The sequence below is a fragment of the Theropithecus gelada genome, chromosome 12 (genome assembly GCF_003255815.1).
Source record: "Theropithecus gelada isolate Dixy chromosome 12, Tgel_1.0, whole genome shotgun sequence".
Classification (NCBI taxonomy): Eukaryota; Metazoa; Chordata; class Mammalia; order Primates; family Cercopithecidae; genus Theropithecus; species Theropithecus gelada.
Genome location: NC_037680.1, coordinates 47,010,586 through 47,034,577, shown reverse-complemented (window position 1 = coordinate 47,034,577; position 23,992 = coordinate 47,010,586). Strand labels below are relative to the sequence as shown.

General features: G+C 43.3%; 1 protein-coding gene and 1 pseudogene across 1 annotated transcript in view; one reads left to right on the top strand and one right to left on the bottom strand.

Annotated features, from left to right (window-relative positions):
- Positions 1-23,992, bottom strand: part of MYO3B (myosin IIIB) — a 489,035-nt gene that overhangs the window by 32,889 nt on the left and 432,154 nt on the right. The gene's annotated exons all lie outside the window — the stretch shown is intronic.
- LOC112636586 lies at positions 16,479-17,387 on the top strand (annotated as a pseudogene).

The window sequence follows — 23,992 nt, the reverse complement described above, 5'->3', positions numbered from 1 at the left end:
AAAAAAAAAAAAAAAAAAAAAAAAAAAAAAAAAAGAAAATGTCTCCCTCTAGGCCAAAGGGTGGGCAGATTTGCTGCAGCCTGTCATGAGACTGAAGGTTCCTAAGCTCAGGGTTCTTCAACTGTGACACAAACCCACTGTGTACACAGATCTACCTGGGCCATTTTCCATCTACCCCATGGAATTTGGGGACAAGGGAAACCAATGGGAACGTGAAGCTCATGCTGCCTACTGTCTTGTGAATAATAAAGTCTTTTGTCTCTGACATAGGAATCTCGTGCCTTCTGCTAGTTTCTATGAAAATGGGGCAGGCTTTATGCCTTGGCATTTTACACACTGTTTCCAAGGCCCTTTCTGGGTGTCCGATTTGCTATCTTGCCTCACTGCATAAAGTTGGAGGGTAATAGTGGTTGCTCAATAAATATTTTAATTTAAAAAAAAAAAAAAAAAGAAAATGGGGCAGGCTAACTCGTTAGCTTACAAGCCAGGTAAAATCTCAGACCCTTTACAGTTCTTGACAAAAGTACAATTATTGTCACTAGCTATAAAGAGGCAGAGAGATTTGATGACTTGCCTAATATAGCTAATAAATGGAAGAGGAGCTGACATTCCAGCTCAGGCACTCTGTCTCTAGAATTGAACTCTTAACCAGTACAGAAACTCTTATTAATTGGCCTCAGCCTGTTATGTGTCATGGAAGTACAGTCTCTAAAAGCAAAGTGGAGTTTTGCCTTGAATGTTAGACTGAGGTATTTGTACGAAATTCTTTTTTTTTTTTTTTTTTTTAGACGGAGTCTTGCTGTGTCGCCCAGGCTGGAGTGCAGTGGCCGGATCTCAGCTCATTGCAAGCTCCGCCTCCCGGGTTTTTACGCCATTCTCCTGCCTCAGCCTCCCGAGTAGCTGGGACTACAGGCGCCCGCCACCTCGCCCGGCTAGTTTTTTGTATTTTTTAGTAGAGACGGGGTTTCACCGTGTCAGCCAGGATGGTCTCGAACTCCTGACCTCGTGATCCGCCCGTCTCGGCCTCCCAAAGTGCTGGGATTACAGGCTTGAGCCACCGCGCCCGGCCTGTACGAAATTCTTAATGGAGAAGTGTTTTTTGGTTTGGAAAAAGCCAATAAATCATGTTGTTTCTTTGTCTGAAACCCTCCAAAGATTTATCATCTCACTTGGAGTAAAAGCCAAAGTCCTTATAAGCCTTACCTCATATTATGGTGGACAGCCTTTAAGGTGGCCCTTTAATGATCCCCACTTCTTGGTATTCACATTCTGTATAATTCCCTCTCTTTGGGCTTAGTGACTTGCTTCTAATAAACAGAATATGGCAGCAAGCCAGCCTGGCCAACATGGTGAAACCCCGTCTCTACTAAAAATACAAAAATTAGCCGGGCATGGTAGTGCCTGCCTGTAATCCCAGCTACTCAGGAGGCTGAGGCAGGAGAATCATTTGAACTTGGGAGGTGGAGGTTGCAGTGAGCCGAGATCTCTCCAATGCACTCCAGCCTAGGCAACAGAGTGAGACTCTTGTCTCAAAAAAAACAAAAAACAAACAAACAAAAAAGCATATGGCAGCAGTGATGGGCCATCACTTTAGAGATGAAGTTTCAGAAAGACTGGTTTCTATCTTGTGTGCTTTTTCTCACTCTCTCCAGGGGAAGACAGCTGCCATGTGGTAACACAGTCCTGTGAAGAGTCCCATGTGGTGAGAGAGGTGGTTGGGAGTGAGCTTGGAAGTGGATCCCCAACCCTCGTCCCCAAACTGAGACTTCAGATGAGACTGCAGCTCTGGCCAACAGCTTCACTGCAACCTCACAACAGACCTTGAGCCACAAGTACCCGGCTAAGCTGTGTCCACATTCCTGACCCACAGAAACTGTGATATAACAAATGTTTGCCATTTTAAACCACTAAGTTTTGGTGTAATTTGTAAGAAGCAACAGATAATGAATATACTACTCCTCCCCTCACCCACTGCCCTCTGTCTACACTGACTTCCTTGCTGTTTCTGGAACATACCAGCTTTGCTCCTACTTCAGGACCTTGGCACTGGCCATTCCGTCTTTAGAAAGCTCTTTTCTCAGATAGCTTTGTGCCTCTAGCACACCCTATCCCTTCTTCCTGACTTATAGGTGCCACCTTCTATACAAGTGATTTTCTTTCTTGTCTGACTTTCCCACTGTCGGCTCCACGGGGCCAGGGATTTTTGCCTGTTTGGTTCACAGCTTTTCCTTCAGTGCCTAGAAGTGGGCTTGGTACGTGGGTTGGTATTGAGTAAACATGTGTGGTGAAGTGAGGGAGAAAGATACGTCTAGAGCTAGATATGTTGGGTTTTAGGTACCTGTGGGATTTTCAAGTGTTGTCACATGTGAAGACAGGATCAGAGAGCAGGGGGCAAAATAGAGGGAAGTGTGATACCGAAACACAAGGAGAGGGATTCCACAGTAGTGAATGCTACAGAGAGGCAGGGAGGTCATTTAATATAAGAAACAGAAAGTGACTGTGACATTAAATAACATCAGTTTCAAGACTGTGTTGGAAGCAAAGGCTAGATTAGTGAGCAAGGGAAGGAGATGGAGGTGAAGAAGAGCCAGTAGTAAGAGTTCCAAGGAATGAGGCTGTGAAGAGTGGAGAAGAGAGCAACGGGTGGAGGGCTTATGCTGGGAGGGAACTTTCTAAAGACAGAAGAGAGAGAGCCTGTGAATTCTGAGAGTCAGGACTGAGGGGAGTTGTGGCCTTGGTGCAGCAGGACAGAATGTGACAGAAAACCTTTTGCTATAGATGCTGGACTTTGGACCAGCAGATCAACATCACCTGGGAGATTGTTAGAACTATGGGATCTCAGCCTGTTCCAGACCTACTGAAGCAGAATTCGACATTAAGGTTGCAGATGATCTGTGAGGACATTAAATTTGAGAAACTCTGGTTAAGAGCACAGCGAAGAGGAGTAAGGAGCAGGAAAGAGCAACTTGTTTGTGGAAATGGCAGGGTCAGCTCATGATGGGTTCAGGTGGATTTAACATTTGGAAATCCCAGCAGGAAGTAAAGGGAATTCCTACCTTGTGGCCTCTCTTTACTCCAAAGAGAGCCCAGGAATCCAGATAGTCAGCTGACAATGATGATCCCCATCGTAATAGCTACTGTGTGTTGAGTGGTGTGCTTTGTGTCCGGTGGTGTTCTGGATGCCTTATAGAAATTCTCTCATTTAATACTCTAGCAACCTTACAAGGTGAGAATTATTATCCTCATTTTGCAGAAAAAACCAAATCACTAGGTTTATCCAACTAAGAAGCAGAGAGTCAAGCCAGGATTCATTTTTCACCAAAGTCCATGCCCCCTTTGTTAGGCCCCATTGCTGCTGCTACACCCTAGTGGTAGGGGAGGTGGGAGAGAGAGCACGAGGATTGAAGAGAGGGATGCAATCTTGAAATAGAATGCAGAAGGGGATGGGAGTGGGAGCTTGTTCGGGACTTTTGTATTAATCAGGGTTCTCTAGAGGGACGGAACTAATAGGATATATATATTAAGGGGAGTTTATTAAGTATTAACTTACATGATCACAAGGTCCCACAATAGGCCATCTACAGGCTGAGAAGCAAGGAGAGTCAGTTGAGTCCCAAAACTGAGGAACCTAGAGTCCCATGTTCGAGGACAGGCAGCATCCAGCATGGGTGAAAGACGTGGGCTGGGAGGTTCATCTCGTCTTGTCCTTTCACATTTTTCTGCCTGCTTTATATTCTAGCCGAACTGGCAGCTGATTAGATGGTGTCCATCCACATTAAGGGTGGGTCTGCCTTTCCCAGCCCACTGACTCAAATGTTAATTTCCTTTGGCAACACGCTCGCAGACACACCCAGGATCAATACTTTGCACCCTTCAATCCAATTACGTTGACACTCAGTATTAACCATCACAGGACTCAGACTTGGGAGAGTGTTAAAGGCCCAGCTAGGATTGGAGATGATGATTTTGTGAGTGGCATCAATCTGCATTAATATGCTTTTCAGCAATAGTGCTTAGAATCTCAGGTGTGGTAGCAGAGAAGGAAGGATTAATGTGGAACTTGGATGCTCTAGGTAGAGGGTGGAAGGACTGAGGTGTGTGTCAGAGTTCAACATAGACTTCAGATATCAAATGGAACAACCTCGTCTGTGAAGTCCCATCAGTGCCAGTGTGAACTTGGATTGCAGGTAGGGGTGGGAACTAAGAGCTGGCAGTCTGGATTGTGTTCAGCACTCCAAACCAAAAGTTAACAGGAGGTTGTTTTCATGTTTCTGAAAAGTAATTGCAGGGAGTGAGTGAGATTAATAGAGATGATCTGTTGTTGGTACACAGAATAGTTTGTGAAAGCTGGAGGGTAGCTGGGAAGTTCCTAAAGAGCTCCAGGTGGGTGGTGAGAGAGGCTGGAGTATGGCCCTGCTTTCCACATTACCAGAGTCGCCTGCTCAGGATGGCCAGTCCACACCCTAAGCTGAGTGTTGCCCCTGGTCACAGTGCTTTGCATGGGCCTCCCTGCTTACCAGGGACAGATCGCTTCTGATGCACCCAGCCTGTGAGAGCTTCTAGTCTTCAAAAAGACAGTGCTTGAGTCTTTCTAAAGTGAGAAAGGAGACATCTTCCTTGGGTCATGCTCTGCTAAGAAAGCTGCACAGTAAGGTTGCTTGTCTTGAAGTATTAGGGAATTTGACAAGGCCTCTCACTTGTTCACAAGCATGGTCTCTTCCTCCATGCAATACCTGCACCAGGTTAGGTGAGGTAAGATGAGCTCAAATATCAATTGTCATGTTGAACCCAGAATCATTACTCCCTCTAACTCCTGCCTCCACTGCTACCTGTGGGTCAGTGTGTCAGACTCCTTTTCTCCCTGATGGTGATATCTGTTCCTTATTGCTCATTTGATTTTATTCAGTGCCTACTCTGTGCCTGGCTTTGTTCTACATGCTGGGGATGTAGTAGTGAACAAAGATCTCTGCCCTTATGGAGTTTAACAGTTAATGAGGGGCAGACACAATAAACAATAGGGGTAATAAATAAGTGTGGTATACAGAATGTTAGAAAGTGATAGAGATATTTACACAAAAAAGGAATTGTAGGTCAGGGCACAATGACTAGCTCTGCTGTCCCTAAGGCCCTGAGTACTGGCACTGCCAAGCTTCCTTTCCCAAGATCTGATGACACCTCACACAAACCCCTTAATGCAAACACACACTAAGGGTGGCCCTTGCGCCACCAGGGTTGGCCTGCCCTGTCATGCTCTTTCCTGTAAAATGTTTGGGTTCATGGGAGCTGGACCAAAGAGTAGAACAGGTGACAGACAAGACAATGCATTAGTTTATGGTAACTGGTGGGAGTGCAGATTTTTAGGGAAGGGATGGCTGAGTCCAGGCTATCCTATCCTGCCCAGGTATCAAGGGAAGGTGTGGTCAGACAGTCCACTGCTGCTCTGTGAGTAGGACTCAGTGTCCCTGAGAACTGGCCTGGAGATCCATTACGATGCTAAAGACAACATATTTTTCTATTTTTTGAGAAGCATTTTTGGGCCAAGGAGGAAATGGAATTCAAAAATTGATCTGTGAAGTTTCTATGTTTGGATGTACGTCCACATAAGAGGAAAAACCCTGCTTCAGTCTATTCACTTGTAGCAGAGCAAAATAAATCCATAACTCCTCACTGAAGCTATAGGGAGGGAGAAACTGACAAGTTCCCTGTGAACAAGAGATAGCGTATAGAAATTAATTGTGCTATACCCATGGTTGCTATTTTCAAAGATTTATGAAATGTTATTGCTAGTCTCTTTAGCATACTGTCTTCTTTTTATTTTATTGAATGCAGTAGTAGGAGGCTTTTGAATTCTCCTGCCTGGTCCTCTCCCATCCCCAGGAATATAACTTTCAAGGAGAAAACACTGAACTACTCCTGATTTCATTTCCAATCTGTAGAATTCCCACTGTCCCCACTGTCCTCAATAACTGCATTTTGTGCAAATTTTTTTTTCACACACGTTTTACACATTTTACGTGAAGCTTTGCTGCAGTAAGTGTTATTCCAGGGGCTGGTCTTTGGGGATTCTATTTTGCCAGAATGAGTCTGGCCCTTGCCTTTTAAAAAAACAAACAAACAAAAAGAGCCCAATCATTGTCGATAGAATATTTACTTAAAAATGTTCCTCCAATCATGGGTTAAACATACTGCTTCTACATGATGGATGTTATGTAAGTAATTTTGAGGCAGAGTGTTTTTAATCAGCCAAATCTCCGCTTCATAAGGATCTAGGTGGTGCCCCTCCAGTTGCCGAGGGGACTGACCTGCTAATCCCATCCATCTCAGAACATGGTTTGTCTGTAGTCCTGATGAATTTGCCATGCCTTTCACTGGGGTAAATCTGAGTCCTACATATAGGTTAATAAAGCACCAGCCATGCTTATCTTGCTTCCCAAAAAGAACAGACTCAGCGACTCCTCTGGCTTCATGGATCTGCAACTACTTGGTTCAGAGACTATTCTCTTTTCCCTGATAGTATAGCTTTGGAGAATATTAATATATTTCCAGCTCTGTGTACATGTATTGAGAATTATATAAACTAGCTTCACAATATATAAATTGCTCAATAATTAGAACAAGCATCTCACATCAAAATAAGCAATTCAAATTTCGTCTACTACCCAAATGCAAAATCCTCAAGTGTGCTGAGTTATGAAATTATGCAAACACAGAAATTAGCATTTTAAAAGTTGTCAACTGATAAAAAGTACTGTACGCTGTTGGTTTTTCCTGGGTATGCTTTAGTAACAGTAAGTAATAAGATAATTAGCACAGATACATTCCATCAAGTAAGATGTAGTGGGAAGTAGGAAGCTATTTAAATTCATTTGAGCGAGCTACCACAACTGGGAAAAGAAACATATGTAGGTACCTCATTTTAGTTTTTAAAGACCTATAGTGAGTTTTTGTTTAGAACTTGATAGAGAGTTACTTGACCACCTGATAGAGGGTAATCAGTTTTGTTAACAGAGCTCGGACTTGCTATATAAACACAAGGATCTCTATCTTGGCCTCTTCTGTAAATCAGCTCATTCAGCAATTGGACATGGTGAATACACTGGAAGTAAAATTCCTTTTTTTTTTTTTTTTGAGACAAAGTCTCGCTCTGTCACCCAGGCTGGAGTGCAGTGGCATGATCTCGGCTCACTGCAAGCTCCACCTCCTGGGTTCACACCATTCTCCCGCCTCAGCCTCCTGAGTAGCTGGGACGACAGGTGGCCACCACCACGCCCATCTAATTTTGTTTTTGTATTTTTAGTAGAGACGGGGTTTCACTGGGTTAGCCAGGATGGTCTCGATCTCCTGACCTCGTGATCCGCCTGCCTCGGCCTCCCAAAGTGCTGGGATTACAGGCGTGAGCCACCGCACCCGGCCTTGGAAATAAAATTCTTTTTTTTTTTTTTTTTTTTTTTTTTTTTTTTGAGACTGAGTCTGGCTCTGTCGCCCAGGCTGGAGTGCGGTGGCCGGATCTCAGCTCACTGCAAGCTCCGCCTCCCGGGTTCACGCCATTCTCCTGCCTCAGCCTCCCGAGTAGCTGGGACCACAGGCGCCCGCCACTTCGCCCGGCTAGTTTTTGTATTTTTTAGTAGAGACGGGGTTTCACCGTGTTAGCCAGGATGGTCTCGATCTCCTGACCTCGTGATCCGCCCGTCTCGGCCTCCCAAAGTGCTGGGATTACAGGCTTGAGCCACCGCGCCCGGCTGGAAATAAAATTCTTGAGGTGGACATTGGTTGTCTGACCTAACATCTCTAGCCCTCTGCTGTGGTAGAGTCTCCTCTTTCCTTTGCAGGTGTTTGGATGTGGCTGATCTCCCCGGTCTGCCTCTTTCCAAATCAATTTGAACACATGTCCTGGGCCTGGCCCCCCTTTCCACACCCAGAGTGATTAATTAGTTCAGGAGTGGGCACAGGACCCAGGCAGGGCTGAAGTTCCTCTAGGAGATCTGAGATATGGACACTGGAAGAGGGACAGCCCTTTGTCTTTTGGGATCTTGAGTTCTACTTCATGGATGCAGGCTCAGGGCTGGCAGTGGCCACCTTACCAGCACTGATAATGTCACCTCCTGAGAATAAGCAGCACTGAACCATAGGGAGAAAGGAACAGCAGCCTAATGACATCACTGGACCCCAATAAATTGTCTTTTGGTCTATGCTGGTTTGAGATAGATTTTTTCTGGTGCTTGTATTTAAATGAGTCCTTACAAATAAGTAACTTACACAGTTGTCTCTCTCCCTGCTAATCGTCAGCAATTTCGCTCCACACCTGCACACAGTGAAGGGCACATAGGGGTTGTTAGCAACAGAGGTCTGAGGTGTGAACATCAGCCTCTTAGATGGGTCTAGTATATCATGTATTAGGCCATTAAGTCCTTTTGAGCCACTAAAAATATATGGAGATTCCTGAAGGAATACCTGCTTGTATGACATGTGCGTGTGTGTGTGGTATGTATGTGTGTGAGTGTTTATATTTGTGTATATTTTCCATTATGTTAATGTTAGCTGGAGGTGAAACAAGCTAAGTATGCCAGTATAATGTGTGAGGCACCCACTGCTCATTAATGAAGTAAACAGTGGCATTTGTGAAGAAGTATGGGCAAGGAACTCAGCAAGCACGTGGGTGATTTCCCACCTACATCAGAAGAAACATGAAAGAGCAACTCTTAATTACAACCAAATATTAGCTTTGGCTCCTGGGAACTCATCATCCCGTCTCAAGGTCTATATTTATGAAAATTTAAGCAATGTCTTAAAACGTGTTAATTTGTTCTTTGTTTATTGCTTTCCCTGACAGATTAATTTATTCCAAGGGACTTTGGTTCTCAAGCGCTAATATATCGATTGGGCCCATGTACGACATAGCTAACAGCCTGGGGAGGAGATTTTGGTGGAAAACAAAAGTCTTTCTTGTAGTTTTCCTTAGGTAATTAACTTTATATTGTGGGCCCTGGAATGCTTCCAGTTTTCTCTGGATTTGCATCTCTGACTTTTAGATCAATGGTTAATTTCATGAGAGGCTGGAAGTGCTGAAACACACACACACATACTCTTTCTCTCTCTCTCGCTCGCTCGCTCTCTTGCTTGCTCTGTCTCTCTCTTTGGGCTTGAATAAGCCAGTTGAAGCATACTGGGACCATAAGCAAAGTTACATGTTTTTTTTCCTATTGGGTGATGTCTTTCTGAGCGCATCTACGTGAAGGACATTTAAACGGTAACAAGAATCTGAAGTATCACCTCTGGAGAAGCAAAGGAGAGGATAAGAGAAATGCTGTTCATCATTAATGGGAACTTCTCTTGGTTGACTTTTGGATCTTTCAGTCTTGTATAATCCCACTGGGAAGTCAAAGTAATGCTTACAAAGTACCATCCTTTTAATGTCTCTTAATTGATTATCAGTTCTTTCGTTGCCCATGAACTGTACTCAGAAGTCTGTGGCACTTACATATTATAAATATCTGTATCTTGTAGAAAGAGAAGGTACGTAGCAAGTAAGTAATAAAATTACCCCAGAATCCATATGCTCCCAAACCATTCTGATGTCTGTAACTCTTCTTTTTTCTTTTTTGTTTTTTGAGATGGAGTCTCATGCTGTCACCCAGGCTGAAGTGCAGTGGCCCAATCTCAGCTCACTGCAACCTCTGCCCCACCTGTAACTATTCTTTACATCATGGGATTAACTTAGAATAGGAAACCTCCAGAAGTGTACCTGTCCCCAAATTTCAGGCAACTTCATAAGCATTTCTGGATTTTGTCTATAGGTATCCTTAAATGTGTACAATTTTAAAACAGAACATCAAAAGTCAGTGACCCCTAATTATATTACTTCTCCTTCACAAAACATATCTTTCAAATCAACAAGCAAAGCAGAGGGATTTCTGTTATTCTTTAGAATTCCTGATTTCTACAAGCTTTGTTCCTTTACCTAGAGCTTCTACCAAATAAAAGAAACCTACATTATTATAAAATGCTAAGCACAGATCAGAACACTAATGTAGGTATTTTTACCATATGATATTGCATTTATGAATAGGCTAAATGGCATAAGCCTAGTCCTATTTACTGCTAGGATGTATATTAATAACTAAAATGTAGCTAGCTACTACCAGATGAAAACAGCAGCTGCTCAGGCTAACTGGGATAGACTGTATTACTTTTACACTAAATATCTGTGTTCCGACCCCTGAAGTGCCTCTCCCAGCAGAAAGATTCACTTCTCTAACCTGCTGAATTCAGGAATGGTGGTGTCACTTCCTTTGGCCAGTGAAATGTGGGCTAAAAGGGTATGTGTATTTGTAGATAGAAACTAGAGTGTGGTTTGCCAAGTCTCTGCCATAACCCCCAGGATGATCTAGGTGAAAACTGCTGTATCAGCCTGGGTTCTGGAGTGAAGAGGACACAGAGCAGAGCCGCAGCCGACCCACGTAGCATAGCACAAGTGCGAAAGAAACCTTTGTGGTTGTAAGCCACTAAGTTGTGGGGATTGTTTATTTCTGCATCATAATCTAGTCTATCCCAACTGATACAATAGCTTAAAACTAAATATATGAGTTTGTACCTTTTCAAATTGTTGTTTGGTAGTAACAAGCTATCTAAAAGCAACAATCTCATACAATTTGACTTATAACTGAGAAAAATGGGAATATAAATTTCTACTTATGAATGCTTTTCCTCCCAGACTATAATTATTAAGAGAAGAGCATGTTTATTACTTGTATTTTGTTTTGTTTTATTTTATTTTTTGAGACGGAGTTTTGCTCTTTTTGCCCAGGCTGGAGTGCAATGGCGTGATCTGGGCTCACAGCAACCTTCACCTTCCGGGCTCAAGTGATTCTCCTGCCTCAGCCTCCCAAGTAGCTGGAATTACAGGCACGTACCACCACGCCCAGCTAATTTTGTATTTTCAGTAGAGACAGGGTTTCTCCATGTTGGTCAGGCTGGTCTCGAACTCCCGACCTCAGGTGATCCACCCACTTTGGCCTCCCAAAGTGCTGGGATTACAGGCGTGAGCCTCTGGGCCCGGCCTGTGTTTTACTTTTATAAGGAACATCATAGCAGAGTTAGAGAAAATGTTGCAAATATTTATGCATTCCTAAATCCACAGCAATACTCATCATTGATTGAATGTCCTCCATGTGTCACTTTCTAGGAATGTATTAGGTGGGCAAGACAGACATGACTGATACCTTCATGGAGATTTCATTCATTCTAGTGATGAAGTTCCACTATAAACAATAATTGCAGACGAGGAAACAAATAGGTTGTTTTAAGTCAAAATTACAGGGGAAAAGGAACTCAAGGATATGGTGGTGGGTGATGGCCTCTCTGAAGAGTTGATGGTTGAGGTCTGAAGAATAAGAAGAGTGTTCCAGGCTGAGGGGACAGCATAATGCAGATGCCATCTCCACGCCCGGAGGCAGATCAGATCTGCCCAGTGCAGCTGGACTGTAGTGAGGAAGGGGATCATGATGTGAGGTAAAGCTGAAGAAATGGAGTATGGACAGGTCATATAGAGCTTTGATGGCCAGGGAGGGAGTTTGAATTTTTCTTAAAGTCAGTGGGAAGCTATGGAAGGAAAATGCGAAGAAAGAAAACATGAAGCAGTTTATTTCTTCAACACTGATCGCCGTCTCTGGTGGGGGTCCCATATATGTAATGACACAAGAGAGGAAGTGAGGGGACCAGTGAGGAGGCTACTACAGGTCAGAGGCGATGGTTATCTGGACCAGGGTTGTGGCAGTGAAGAAGAAGAGAAACGGACAAAATCAAGATATATGCAGAAGGTCAAAACAGAATTTGTTGATGCATTAGATGTGGAAAATGAGGGAAAGGAGAGACCATCAAGAATGGCTTCCAGGCTTCTGGCTTGGATCCTTGGGTGGACATTGGTGCCACTCCTGTTTTTTTTTAGATGGAGTCTCACTCTGTCGCCCAGTATGATCTTAGCTCACTACAACCTCTGCCTCCCAGGTTCGAGTGATTCTCCTGCCTCAGCCTCCTGAGTAGCTGGGATTACAGGTGCCTGCCACCACGCCTGACTACTCTTTTTTTTTTTTTTTTGTATTTTTAGTAGAGATGGGGTTTTACCATGTTGTCCAGGCTGGTTTTGAACTCCTGACCTCAGGTGATCCGCCCCCCCTTGCCTCCCAAAGTGCTGGGATTGCAGGCATGAGCCACCGCACGCGGCCAAACATGATGCCACTTATTAAAACAGGAAATACCAAGGGAGGATTAAGGTTTTTGAGACATGAGGGGATCAAGAGTTCAGTTCTGGACACGCTAAGCATGGGATACCCTGGAAACATCTGAGTGGAGATACCAAGTAGGAAGCTCTGCGTGTGTCTGAAATCCAGAGAAACAATCTGGGCTGGACATATGAACTGGGGCATCATCAACACATCAGTGGAATTTCAGGCTTGGAGAATAAATGTGAAGGGAGAAGAGAAAAGGTTCTCTGATGCCTGAGGAACTCTGGCATTTAGAGGTTTGAGAAGAAACAAAGAGCAGCCATGAGGCTGGGGGAAAGCCAGAAGGGTGAGCCTTCACAGAAGCTGAGAAGAGAGTGGTTTAAGAAAACCATGGGTCAGCCTGGTCAAATCCTGCTGAGAGGCAGAATGAGAAAACGACAGAGAAGACCCTTTGGATCTGGCAACCTGGTGGTCTTTGGCAACCCTGATAATGTGTTTCAGGACAGCGATAGGACCTAAAGGGTTCTCTAGGGGGAAATACAGATAACAGGTATGGTAAAAAATGTTTTAAAATTTGGCTAAGAAGGGGATAAGAGAAGAAGGGTGAGGGAGGAGAAGCCTAAATTAACTGAGTATTTATATTAAAGAGAGACTATGAAAAATCCTGTAAGTGATTGAGTTTACCTGGAAGCTACCAGATTGTTTTCTACCATCAGCAAAAATGGAGACCTGAGAACTAGCTAACTAGCTATACATGTGCGCAACTGCACTGTGTGGCCTCCTTCTGGAACACCACGTTCCTTAAGGGTCACTTTCTCTTCTACTTTCTTTTTTTTTTTTTTTTTGAGACGGAGTCTCGCTGTGTCTCCCAGCCTGGAGTGCAGTGGCGCGATCTCGGCTCACTGCAAGCTCCACCTCCGGGGTTCACGCCATTCTCCCACCTCAGCCTCCCAAGTAGCTGGGACTACAGGCGCCCGCCACCACGCCCGGCTAGTTTTTTGTATTTTTAGTAGAGACGGAGTTTCACCGTGTTAGCCAGGATGGTCTCAATCTCCTGACTTCGTGATCCGCCCGCCTCGGCCTCCCAAAGTGCTGGGATTACAGGCGTGAGCCACCACGCCTGGCCCTACTTTCTTTTCCCACATATCTGGAAGGAAATTGTTTGGGTTGCTTTAATTATTACAGCTTTTCTATCCCTGCTTTGTCTTTTTTTGTTGCTTAAGTTCTGAATGATATGCAGTCACTGAAGAATGTTCTTCTGTTTCAGAAAGAATTATTGTTCCTCTCTAACTCAAAAGTGCTGACCTAGCTGGTTTCTGTATCTGTTGATATAGTTCACTTCCCTCTTCGCTTAAGGGTCATTAAATGAGGGTAAAATTTCATTATACATTTTATTTTTAAAATGTTTAATTAACAGTTTTAATTGAAAAAATTCACACACTTTAGGTATAGAAAAAAAGTTAAATAGCACAAAAGATGATGAATAAGTAGGTCCTCCCCGGAACCCTAGCCCTTGCTCCAGAGGAAACTGTCGCCATTGCTGTCTTGTGTGAACTATTCTATATACATAAAATTCTAAGGCTACATCTCCTGCCTGTAAAACAAAAATAAAAATAAAAACAAAACCCTCAAATGTGAGCATATTTACACGCTCTGTGCCTTGCTTTTTTCATATTTCAATATAACATGGAGGCTTTTGCATAAAGTCAAGCATCGCTTAACAATGAGGATATGTTCTGAGAAATGTGCCATTAGACAATTTTGTCTTCGTTGGAATAACCTATAGTGTACTTACACAAACATAGACGGTATAGTCTATTAGATACCTAAGCTATATGGTATAACCTGTTGCTCTTAGGCTAAAAACCTGTATAGCATGTTCCCATACTCAATACTGTAGGCAATTATAACACAGTGGTAAAAAATTGTGTATCTAAACATATGTAAACTTAGAAAAGGTACAGCAAAAATATGGTATTATAATCTTATGGGGCCACCATCCTATATGTGGTTCATTATTGATCACAACATTGTTATGTGGTCCATGATGATATAGCTATGTCATTCTTATTCATGGTTCCATAGTATTCCATTTTATGGATGTACCATTATGTTAACAAGTTTCTATTGATGAATATTTATGTTTTTCTAAGCATTTTAAAAACGAAACCAAAAATTTTCTTGAGTGATTACACAAAACCTTTGCCTAAAAGCACACAAAACCTTTACCCAATATGAAGTAGACAACTGTCATCCTAAATCCCAAAGACAGTTGGATTGGGAATAACTACTGTTTTCCTATTTTGTGGTAAGAAAAGGTGGCTGATGTTTGTGTGACTCTTTCATCTATGAAATCTGGGGATATCAGCGACACTAATCTATGCCATCGGAATAATGAGAAGAGAAAAAACATGAAAGTTTTAAGATGTTTAGAGAAACAATCTTTTAGAATAAAAGAAATATTCTATGGGGTATCAAATGGCTTATATAGCAAATGCATAGTATTTTGTATTTTCCTTTTCTTTTTCTTTTTTTTTTTGAGATGGAGTTTCACTCTTGTTGCCCAGGCTGGAGTGCAATGGCATGATCTCGGCTCACCGCAACCTCCGCCTCCCGGGTTCAAGTGATTCTCCTGCCTCAGCCTTCCTAAGTAGCTGGGATTACAGGCACGTGCCACCACACCTGGCTAGTTTTGTATTTGTAGTAGAGACGGGGTTTCTCCATGTTGGTCAGGCTGGTGTCGAACTCCCGACCTCAGGTGATCTGCCCTCCTCGGCCTCCCAAAGTGCTGGGATTACAGGCATGAGCCACCGTGCCCAGTTGTATTTTGTATTTTCTTAGATAATATGCTACTAGATTTTTTTCAAAATAGCAATGTTTCCTAAAGATGCTTTCTTTCACACTTATATGGGCAATTAATACTTTCAATTTCAAACAATACTAATACTTCTATGGGGGGGTGGATTTCATGGACCTAAGTAATGTATTCTCAGGGTACTTAAGGTACCCACAGGCCTTCCCCTAGTATCACCACTGATTTCAGGGGCAGAGAAGTGGAGATTTTAGGAAAATAATGTATGACTGTGAAGGTTTGGAAGTCTGTGTGTGTGTGTGTGTGTGTGTGTGTGTGTGTGGACAGAGGTTCACTCTTGTTGCCCAGGCTGGAGTGCAATGGCATGATCTTGGCTCACCACAACCTCTGCCTCCCAGGTTCAAGTGATTCTCCTGCCTCAGCCTCCCAAGTAGCTGGGATTACAGGCATGCACCACCATGCCTGGCTAATCTTGTATTTTGTATTTTTAGTAGAGACAGGGTTTCTCCATGTTAGTCAGGCTGGTCTCGAACTCGCAACCTCAGGTTATCCACCCGCCTCAGCCTCCTAAAGTGCTGGGATTACAGGCGTGAGCCACTGCGCCTGTAATCCCAGCACTTTAGGAGGCTGAGGCGGGTGGATAACCTGAGGTTGCGAGTTCGAGACCAGCCTGACTAACACGGTGAAACCCCGTCTCTACTAAAAATACAAGAAAAATTAGCCGGGCGAGGTGGCGGGCGCCTGTAGTCCCAGCTACTCGGGAGGCTAATTTTTCTTGTATTTTTAGTAGAGACGGGGTTTCACCGTGTTAGCCAGGATGGTCTCGATCTCCTGACCTCGTGATCCGCCCGTCTCGGCCTCCCAAAGTGCTGGGATTACAGGCTTGAGCCACCGCGCCCGGCCAAGATTTTGTCTTTTATCCCATGGGCTCTGGGGAGACATTGGAGCTTCTGATTAGGAGGATGACATATAGTAATTGGCAGTGGCATGCAGAATAATTTAGAGGAGAGAGAGAAAGAAGAGAATCAAAAAAGACATTATAATAGTCCAACCGAGGTGATGAAAGCCTTGGCTGGAGTGGGAACAGCAGAAGCAAAAAGTGAAAAGGACCTAAGAGTGAATTTAACTGTTTTTCCTGCCCTAGCACACTTGAGAAGATAAATCCTATTAATAAACAGTGATGCACTCTGTATTCAAAACATTGTTATAAGTGCAGCAGAAAACCCAAATTAAAAGGCTAAGTTATTACAGTATATTGCTATACATCATTAAACTATATAAAAACAAGGAAGGGTAATGTTACAGAGCGGAGAGGGTGAGGAGGCTATGCCTGGCTCCCACTCTCACAGCCACTGCAGTACATTGAGCTCCATAGAGACAGTGCCAGGGCAAGTGAGAGCCAGATGGGCACTGGGCGACTCTATGCCTTGCTGAGGAAAAATAACATGGGCAAAGGAGACCCTAACAAGCAGAGAGGCAAAATGTCATCATATACATTTTTTTGTGCAAACTTGTCGGGAAGAGCATAAGAAGAAGCACCCAGATGCCTCAGTCAACTTCTCAGAGTTTTCTTTTTTTTTTTTTTTTTTTTTGAGACGGAGTCTCGTTCTGTCGCCCAGGCTGGAGTGCAGTGGCCGGATCTCAGCTCACTGCAAGCTCCGCCTCCCGGGTTCCCGCCATTCTCCTGCCTCAGCCTCCCGAGTAGCTGGGACTACAGGCGCCCACAACCGCGCCCGGCTAATTTTTTGTATTTTTAGTAGAGACGAGGTTTCACCGTGGTCTCGATCTCCTGACCTTGTGATCCGCCCGCCTCGGCCTCCCAAAGTGCTGGGATTACAGGCGTGAGCCACCGCGCCCGGCCCAGAGTTTTCTAAGAAGTGCTCAGAGAGGTGGAAGACTACATCTGCTAAAGAGAAAGGAAAATTTGAAGATATCGCAAAGGTGGACAAGGCCCATTATGAAAGAGAAATGAAAACCTCTATCCCTCCTAAAGGGGAGACAAAAAAGAAGTTAGAGGATCCCAATGCACCCAAGAGGCCTCCTTTGGCCTTTTTCCTGTTCTGCTCTATCACCCAAAAATCAAAGGAGAATATCCTGGCCTGTCCATTGGTGATGTTGCGAAGACACTGGGAGAGATGTGGAATAACACTGCTGCAAATGACAAGCAGCCTTGTGAGAAGAAGCCTGCCAAGCTGAAGCAAAAACACGAAAAGGATACTGCTGCATATCGAGCTAAAGGAAAGCCTGATGCAGCAAAAGAGGGAGTTGTCAAGGCTGAAAAAAGCAAGAAGGAAGAGGAGGAAGATGAGGAAGATGATGAGGAGGAGGAAGATGAAGAAGATGATGATGAATAAGTTGGTTCTAGCCTAGTTTTCTTCCCTGTCTATAAAGCATTTAACCCCCCTGTACACAACTCACTCCTTTTAAAGAAAAAAAAATTAAAATGTAAGCCTGTGTAAGATTTGTTTTTACACTGTACAGTGTCTTTTTTTGTATAGTTAACACACTACCAAATGTGTCTTATTAGAGAGCCCTGTCCTGGTGGTATTTTCAATAGCCACTAACCTTGCCTGGTACAGTATGGGGGTTGTAAACTGGCATGGAAATCTCAAGCAGGTTCTTCTTGGTGCACAGCACAAATTAGTTATCTATGGGGATGACAGTTTTTTATCTTTAGTTGTCTCTGATCCAGCTTATATGAAATAATTGTTGTTCTGTTAACTGAATACCACTTTGTAATTGCAAAAAAAAAAAGTTACAGCTGTTTTGTTGACATTCTGAATGCTTCCAAGTAAATACAATTTTTTTTTATTAGTATTGTCCTTTTCATAGGTCTGAAATTTTTCTTCTTGAGGGGAAGCTAGTCTTTTGCTTTTGCCCATTTTGAATCACATGAATTATTACCATGTTTATTCTTTCATATAGTTAGCTAGTAACAAGCTTTTGTCTACATACCCTGCATATCATAACAGGGGTAAAGTTAAGTTGAGATAGTTTTCATCCATAACTGAAAATCCAAAATCTTGATCAGTTAAGAAATTTCACATAGCCCACTTATATTTACAAACTGAAGAGTAATCAATCTACTCACAGCATGGGATTATTAGAAGCAAACATTTTGAAAGTCTGTCCTTGAAGGACTAACAGAAAAGGATGCTCTATCCTTTACATGAGGACTCTGTTCTTTAACTCCCATTACCATGTAATGGCAGTGATATTTTGCAGTTCTCATGTTAAAGAAGACCTGAGAATGTATCCCCAAAAGTGTGAGCTTAAAATACAAGACTGCCAAATTAAATTTTTTGTTGACATTAGTCTCAGTGAAGACTATGAAAATGCTGGCTATAGATGTCTTTTCCCATTTATCTAAATATGGACTGCTCAAGAAATGAGACTTTCCATTAAAAGTATTTTTAATTAATTGGGGCAGCTTTTAAAATAGGGTATACATTTCCTATATTACGGTTTGCCCCTTTATAAATCCAAGTAGATAGGAGGAAGGCACTTAAACTTTGCATTTCAGTATGAATTGTTCAATTTATTTGAATGATTTTTGTTTACAAAACCCAAACTCATTCATTAGTCATGTTTATCTGCTTAGCAGTTTAGGGAACAATTTGGCAATTTTGTGGTTTTCGAGATTATCATTTTCTTAAAGTGCCAGTATTTTAAAAGTGTTCTTATAATTTTTTTTTTGAGATGGAGTGTCACTCTGTCACCCAGGCTGGAGTGCAGTGGCACGATCTCGGCTCACTGCAAGCTCTGCCTCCTGGGTTCACACCATTCTCCTGCCTCAGCCTCCCGAGTAGCTGGGACTACAGGCGCCTGCCACCACGCCCAGATAATTTTTTGTATTTTTTTAGTAGAGATGGGGTTTCACCGTGTTAGCCAGGATGGTCTCGATCTCCTGACCTGGTGATCCGCCCGCCTCGGCCTCCCCAAGTGCTGGGATTACAGGCGTGAGCCACCACGCCTGGCCGCGTTCTTATAATTTTACATGCTTTTGTGATGGAGTGTTGTTTTGTTGTATAATTTTGACTTGGATTATTTCCATTTGCATTTGTTTACGTAATTTCAGGAGGAATACGAACATCTGAGTCCTAGATGATACTAATAAACTAATAATAATAATTTAAAAAAAAAACAAGGAAGGGCTTATCTTCTCTGCTATTTACATCCAGTGGACCATTTCTGCATTCCTTCATTACTGCCTTCCCAGAGCCATCACTGCCATAAGAAGCAAGGCAAGATCTCCAGGAAGGGAAAATAATCAACAATCATGGCTGACTTATGAAGTTAATAATTTTTGCTAGATAAATCCTAGACAGTTTAAAGATAAACATTTTAAGGATATTTGTATTAAATCTAAATATTAAAAAATTTGAAAAGTGATAAAAGCAAATATGGGTGAATATGTAATCACAGGGTGGGAAAGATTTTTCTAAGCATGAGGCTAAGGGTGAGCACTCTAAAGTATTGAGCTGAGTACATCAAAAAAACCTTTTTTTTTTGTCTGGGCTGGAGTTTCACTCTGTCGTCAAGGTTGGAGTGCAGTGGCACAATCTCGGCTCCCTGCAACCTCGACCTCCCAGTTCAAGCAATTCTCCTGCCTCTGCCTCCCAAGTAGCTGGGATTACAGGTGCCTGCCACCATGCCCGGCTAATTTTTTGTATTTTTAGTAGAGACGGGGTTTCACGATGTTGACCAGGCTGGTTGCAAACTCCTGACCTCAAATGATCCGCCTGCCTCAGCCTCCCAAAGTGCTGGGATTATGGGATTACAGGCAAAAAACAAAAACAAAAACAAAAACAAAAACCCTTTTAACAGTAAGAACAAACAAGCAATAACAAATGGAAAAAAGATACTTGGAACAGCTATATTTGACAACAGATTACTGTGCCTAATATGTAAACAGTTACTGCAAATCTTTGGGAGTAATAGATTTTCTACCCAGAACTCACTTTGGAAAATAAAACAAATTGGATTCACCTTCTGAAGTGCCTCTCCTTTGATGTAACTGCCTGGAGTATAGTCAAATGGGTGCTACCAGTACTAACAGTATTCTATGCTTTAGCTTGATGTAGTCCTTACTACTGTGTGCTGCAGAGATAGAGAATGACTAAGAACACAATGAGGAGTGAGGGAGAATGTCCTGTAGGGTGAAATGAAGACAGGATGGGTGGAAACACTGAGGAAAATGAACAGAGAAATACAAAAGCGATTTTTCAAGCCATACAGCGCTCTGAGAAGTACGTAAAAGCATCTAACACACCAGATCTGACCTGCAGTAGGCACTTCATTAAATATGCATTGAATTTAAGCAGAGGCATGAAAGACTTGAGGCAAAGAGGCAGGACCCATTTCTAATAATAATTGTAATAATAATGACAATAATGGTTAACTATATTTTTATAGCTTTTTATGTACTAGATTCTTAGCTTAGCTCTGGACATGAGTAATTTCATTTAATTCCCGTAACAACTCTGAAAGATTTGTACTGTTATTACCATTTTATAGATTCTGAAACTGAAGCCCAGGACCCCTTTACCCAAGTTCACATAACTTGGAAATGGCTTGTTGATACAAATTTGGGCCATGTAAGTCCAGAGCCCACATCCTTACAACTACACTCTGTGTCCTTACTGCCATCCCTCACCAGCAGGTAGACCACATGTGGTCCCAATGGACTCAGGTCTGTGGCCTGTAGCCATAGCGTGGTTCTTAGTATAAAGGCTGCAGTTCTGAATTTCCACACAGGATAGTTGGATTCCCCAAGGGCCATGAAGTGTCAGACTAAGCTAGAAGGCTGAGAGATTCAAAAAGGAAAAGTTGCCACAAAATAAATGATCTTTTTGGCCTTCTGATCATTCTAATCCTAGTTTCCAGTGACCAAACTGCACTCTGTTTATTCAGATGGAGGCAGACCATGGTGCCAAGCACTGTGCATTGCAGGGGAATTCGTTCGTGAGGCCCTTTGATGTCTCATGAATCCCAGGAACAGCCGGCTGAAGCAGGCAGAGCTGCTTTGTGTTTATGCCTCTAAACAGAACCATTTGAGTACACAGACCAAAAGACCTGGTCCGGGAGCACTGCATTTTCTCCAATAGAGTGATTCATTGCTAATGTCTTCATTTTGGACACTGCAGTTGAATGTGAAACCATATGCTTTAAATTAAAAGCACACTAAGCAAATCACAAGTTTCTCAAGATGGTGCTTAAAGTCTGTTTTGGCATCTGTTGGTTGCCAAAAGACCCATATGATCCTGTAATTAAACAACAGATATTTTCTGGAAAATCAATCATTTTAGTTGTCCCCAAATGCTATAATTATGATGTTTAGGTGCTATGTTGAGAAATAGGTTGCACAACTAGACTGTTTTAAAATTGTTTGTTCCCTACTCTGATATTGTCCTGATCTTTCTCTAGCCATCTTATTCCAATTCATTGTATTAGAATGTGAAGCTTTTTAGTTAAGTGAGCAATAAACACCAAAACACAGAGTCAGAAATGTTGGCAACAGAGACACTAATAATAGATATTATTATATCTGCTTGTCCAGAAGATTCATTCACCTTGAGGATAATACCACAATCTGTTAGGGTTCGTGATTGTAGTCATCAGAAACTGAGACCGTCTTTTCTTTTTTTCCCTAGCCACTAGACAGGGTGAGAACAACTGAGACCATCTTATGCAAAAAGGAAATTCATTGGAAGTCAGGGACTCATAGAATTGATGGGAGGGTAGAGAACCCAGTGTGGACAATAGGCAGGATCCAGGGACACTCTGGAGGGCCAGGCAATAGAAACAGGCCTTGTGGCTGTTGTTCTCCAACCTCCACATCTCCTTGCTTGGTTGGCTGAAGAGTCTGGGAGGAGCACCAGCTTGGCAGGGCCTCTTTTTTTTTTTCTTTTGAGACAGAGTCTCGCTCTGTTGCCCAAGCTGGAGGGCACTGGCACAATCTCGGCTCACTGCAACCTCTGCCTCCCGGGCTTAAACGATTCTCCTGCCTCGGCCTCCTGAGTAGCTGGGATTACAGGTGAGCCACTATGCCCGGCTAATTTTATTTGTATTTTAGTAGAGCTGAGGTTTCACCATGTTGGCCAGGCTGTTCTCGAGGCAGGGCCTCTTTCAAGGTTTTGTTCCATGGTGGCTCTGTAGTGAGAGAGAGACAACATGGAACCTACTTCCCACCTAGACGGTGAGATTTCCCAAGGAAGACAGGGACGCTGAGAGTAAGGCAAGGTAAACGTTAGACAGCCCAGAATTCTGGCACTACACTCCTGGAATAGAGATTCCCCACCCCAGCCATATTTTCTTGCCTAAGCAGAGAAATGTGTAGACAGAAAACCAACTTCATGAGGGTCAAGAAGAGGTGAAGATAGTACACCTAGTTAGAAGGGGCTAGGCTGCTCAAAGAGACTCCTTTTCTGAAGGAATCTAAGCTTATTTTACAGGCCTGTGGCTGGTGACTATGTGTGTTAAGAACAAGGGCTTCTTTCACCTAACTCATCTGGCAGGTTGCTTCCTACAAAATGCATCCTTTCTTATCTCCTTAAAGTGCCTTCTCTAGGCCCTGGGGGGCAGCGGGAGGTTTGTAGGGTAGTGGTGCTTTGGGGGCAGAGGATGGAAAAAGAACAGAGGAAGATATGCCTATTTAAATGAGTTGTTCTTCCCCCTATAAACCTTACGAGTGGGAGAAAACATGTAGTCAGAATTAAGGAATTTCATGGCCAAATCAAGTCCAATTATGACTGCATGGTAATGCGTAGGTATGTGGAAGAGTTAGAAACATCGTTCTGCACAATTTACGTTGTACTCTGAGGCCCAGATGAACTCAGGTAAAAGCCAGCTCTGGTGAGGAGAAAGCAGAGGGGCTGGAAATGTTAACAGTCAAAGAGGGACCACCTACCAGGTAAGGGGCTCATGGGCCAGTCCTCTCCAGGGCCTCTACCTGAAGTGACAGCTTTAGGGGGAGTTCAGGTAGGGGTGCCCCTCAGAAAGGTTGTAATGGGACTTGAATTATTTGCAGTATTACAACAAACCCAGCCAGAATCACAAACAGGTTAATGAGTACTTCAAAATTTTTTTTCCTTTTGGCCAAAAATTAACTTACTCTGTGTGGTAACACTGACTGTATCATGCTCTTAGGCAAGCCCTAATGGCAACCATTCCTATAATTAATAAAGTGGGAAAATTAATTTTATTAAACAAATCCTACCCTTGGGAGAAGACATCCATTTCGAAATATAGCATCAACAAGAGAGAGAATAATAAAAGGTGTAATAGATGGTGAAAATGTTGGAAACACCTGGATTCAGGTATTTTGACTTTAAAAGGTCCTCACTAAGATGCAGCCACATTTTGGAGGGTGGATTCCTTAGCAACCGCAACCACAGAAGCCTCATTCATTCATTAGGCTAGCTGAGCAAGGGGAAAGGTTGGTTGGAATAACAGTGAGAAGGGAAGCCTACGAAGGCACAGATGGCATGCTCTTTGGAGCTGGGGGACCTTGGACAGCTGGGAATACCCTTAAAGCACTCAGAAGCCAGGCATGGTGGCTCACACCTATAATCCCAGCACCTTGGGAGGCCAAAGCAGGATGACTGCTTAAGCCCAGGTGTTCAAGACTAGCCTGGGTAACATGACAAGACCCCATCTCGGCCGGGCGCGGTGGCTCAAGCCTGTAATCCCAGCACTTTGGGAGGCCGAGACGGGCGGATCACGAGGTCAGGAGATCGAGACCATCCTGGCTAACACAGTGAAACCCCGTCTCTACTAAAAATACAAAAAAAAAAAAACTAGCCGGGTGAGGTGGCGGGCGCCTGTAGTCCCAGCTACTCGGGAGGCTGAGGCAGGAGAATGGCATAAACCTGGGAGACAGAGCTTGCAGTGAGCTGAGATCCGGCCACTGTACTCCAGCCTGGGTGACAGAGCGAGACTCCGTCTCAAAAAAAAAAAA